Genomic DNA, 3,227 nt, shown 5'->3' with positions numbered 1-3,227 from the left:
GTGTGTGCGTGTGCGTGTGCGTTTGTTTTCATAAAGCTACTGTCATTGTTTAATTGCTTGTTTTTTTGATCAATAAAATGTATTTGTCAAATATTGAACTAAAGTTGCTACTTGGAGCAGTTATCCATTTGAAAGGTTTTAAGATTATTATTTTTTTAATAAAGGAAATTTTGGTACCGTATTACAGTGGACCCCCGCTATACACAAGGGATAAGAACTGGGCACCAAAGCGAATAGCAAAAATCTGCTATCTCTCCCCCCACGCAGAATCCATACCAGTTTGCATATTGGTCCAACCACTCGACATATACTATCTCCATTGCCCTCCACTCAGCCCTCACCCACCTGGAGACCAAAGACTTATGTCAGAATGCTGTTCGATTTCAGCTTAGCATTCAACACAATCATCCTCCAGCAGCTCAACCTCCAACTAGACCAGCTGGAACTCAACACCTCCCTGTGCAGCTGACTGTTGGATTTCCTGACAGGGAGTTCCCACGCAGTTTGGGTCAGAAGCAATACAACAGCAGTAGAGTGGGTGAGCAGTGGCAAATTGACCCCTCCGTACAGGGCACTTAACCACGCCTCCTGAAGTGACATCACGCCACGTGCGCTGACGTAAGAGAAACAGTAAAAATGGCAAATACAATACAATACATTCTGAACTGAGACAGACTCTATGCTTCTGATTTCATTCAAATCAACGATATAGATCCTAAATACAATACATTCTTAACTGAGAGAGACGCCATGCTTCTGATTTCATTCAATCATTCACACGTAGCAATGTTATGCTAGCGGAGAACGTCTCATTCATTTATACGAGACGTGTATTAAAAATCAAATATAGGGCATATCTTCATGCAAACACAGTCTGGTTAAGCTTCAGCCGCGAGCGAGCAAGAAAGCGACACGTTTGTGCAGTCCGATCATCGCTAAATATCGCTCAACAAAGAATAAGTGTGTCAATCGTTCACACTTAGCGGTGTTATGCTAGCGGAGAACGTCTCATTCATTTATACGAGACGTGTATTAAAACTCAAATTTAGGGCATATCTTCGTGCAAGCACAGTCTGGTTAACTTTCGGCCGCGAGCCATCAAGAAATTAATATGTTTGTGCAGTCCGATCATCGCTAAATATCGCTCAACAAAGAATAAGTGTGTCAATCGTTCACATGTAGCGGTGTTATGCTAGCGGAGAACGTCTCATTCATTTATACGAGACGTGTATTAAAAATCAAATATAGGGCATATCTTCGTGCAAACACAGTCTGGTTAACTTTCGGCCGCGAGCCATCAAGAAATCAATATGTTTGTGCAGTCCGATCATCGCTAAATATCGCTCAACAGAGAATAAGTGTGTCAATCGTTCACACTTAGCGGTGTTATGCTAGCAGAGAACGTCTCATTCATTTATACGAGACGTGTATTAAAAATCAAATTTAGGGCATATCTTCGTGCAAACACAGTCTGGTTAAGCTTCGGTTGCGAGCCAGCAAGAAATCAATACGTTTGTGCAGTCCGATCATCGCTAAATATCGCTCAACAAAGAATAAGTGTGTCAATCGTTCACACGCAGCAGTGTTATGCTAGCGAAGAACTTCGAATTCATTTATGCGAGACGTATTGAAAATCAAATATAGGGCATACCTTCGTGCAAACATATCTGTTCCATTGATATTAGATGGATTTAGTTGATGATGCGGTCTTCCACAAAGTTTGATCCATCGAAGGCATTTTTCGTACTGGGTCTTCGGTTTTGGAAAAGGTACGAATCGAACTCCACCAACTAGCCTTTCAGGATACCTGTTGTCACTATTACAAAGTCCGTGACTACACCTCTTAACCATATTTTTTGTTAAATAACCCAAATACGCGATAAAACACTAACTAAACCTATACTGGACCATGCAATGTCTGAGAAAATGGCAGGGGCAAAAACGGGCAATTGACCCCTCCGTACAGGGCACTTAACCACGCCTCCTGAAGTTACGTCACCCCACGTGCGCTGACGTCAGACAAACAATTAGCAAAAATATCGGCGCAGCAATAAAAAAATAGAGCGAAACTGTCCGATTTACCTGCAGATTTCTCACTCGCATTCTTAGCTAACAGTGAAATATCGTTGAAAAGCAGACAGCAGGGCTTCAAGTATTTCAGCGAGGGGTATTTACATGCTTATCGACGGAGAAACCATTGATATTAGCGCGAGATCTTTCCGGAGTCAGAGGAAGACCGAGAAGCCACATAATATAATATATTATAACCCAAAGACGAATTCGTCATTGACAGTTTCCTATTTTCGTGTTACATATCACACTTGTGTGCAGAATCTGTATGTGTATCTGTATAGCCGGTTGTGAACCGCCATATGAAGGAAAAGAAGAAGACGAGGCTTGATTTACGAGTTGTTTCTCTCATTTTCTTTGTGTAACGTCACGCGCTCCCCTCAATAATTATTCTTGAATTAGTGGCGAACCTACGTAAGTCCCGACCGAGTACGACAATCACTACTTTAGTGTCCTCAAACATTCTTCCTTCAGTCTTGGTGTCTCGGTGCACGTCGAAGGCTTTTAGGACTGCTAGTCCAGTTTAGCTTAGCTCACCGCCAACAAAGAGACACGTTTGTGCAGTCAGATCATCGCCCAACACAGATCAAGTGTGTCAATCATTCACACGTAGCTATATTATGCAAGCAAAGAACTGCTAATTCATTTATATGAGACATGTATTGAAAATCAAATATAGGGCTTACCTTTGTGCAAACATATCTTTTCCGGTTGATTTTAGAGGGATTCAGTTGATCATACGATCTTCCACAAAATTTGATCCATCGAAGACATTATTCGTACTCGGTCTTCTGTTCTGGTTGATTTTAGATGGATTCAGTTGATGATGCGGTCTTCCACAAAGTTTGATCCATCAAAGACATTTTTCGTACTCGGTCTTCGGTTTTGGAAAGGGTACGAATTTAACTCCACCAACTAGCCTATCAGGATACCTGTCATCAGTATTACAAAGTCCGTGACTACACCTCTTAACCATATCAATTGTTAAGGAACCCAAATACGCGATAAAACGCTAACAAAAGCTATACTGGACCATGCGACTTTGTCAGAGGTAATGGCGGACGCCTACAAGGGGCGTGGTTTATGCAGATCTCTGGCCTCTGATTGGTCAGGAACGCGGATGACGCAATTTCTACCGGAGGGGTCAATTCCTGGGT

This window comes from Syngnathoides biaculeatus, chromosome 11 (assembly GCF_019802595.1).
Source record: "Syngnathoides biaculeatus isolate LvHL_M chromosome 11, ASM1980259v1, whole genome shotgun sequence".
Classification (NCBI taxonomy): Eukaryota; Metazoa; Chordata; class Actinopteri; order Syngnathiformes; family Syngnathidae; genus Syngnathoides; species Syngnathoides biaculeatus.
The sequence above is the reverse complement of the archived record's forward strand: the minus strand, read 5'-3'. Positions refer to the sequence as shown.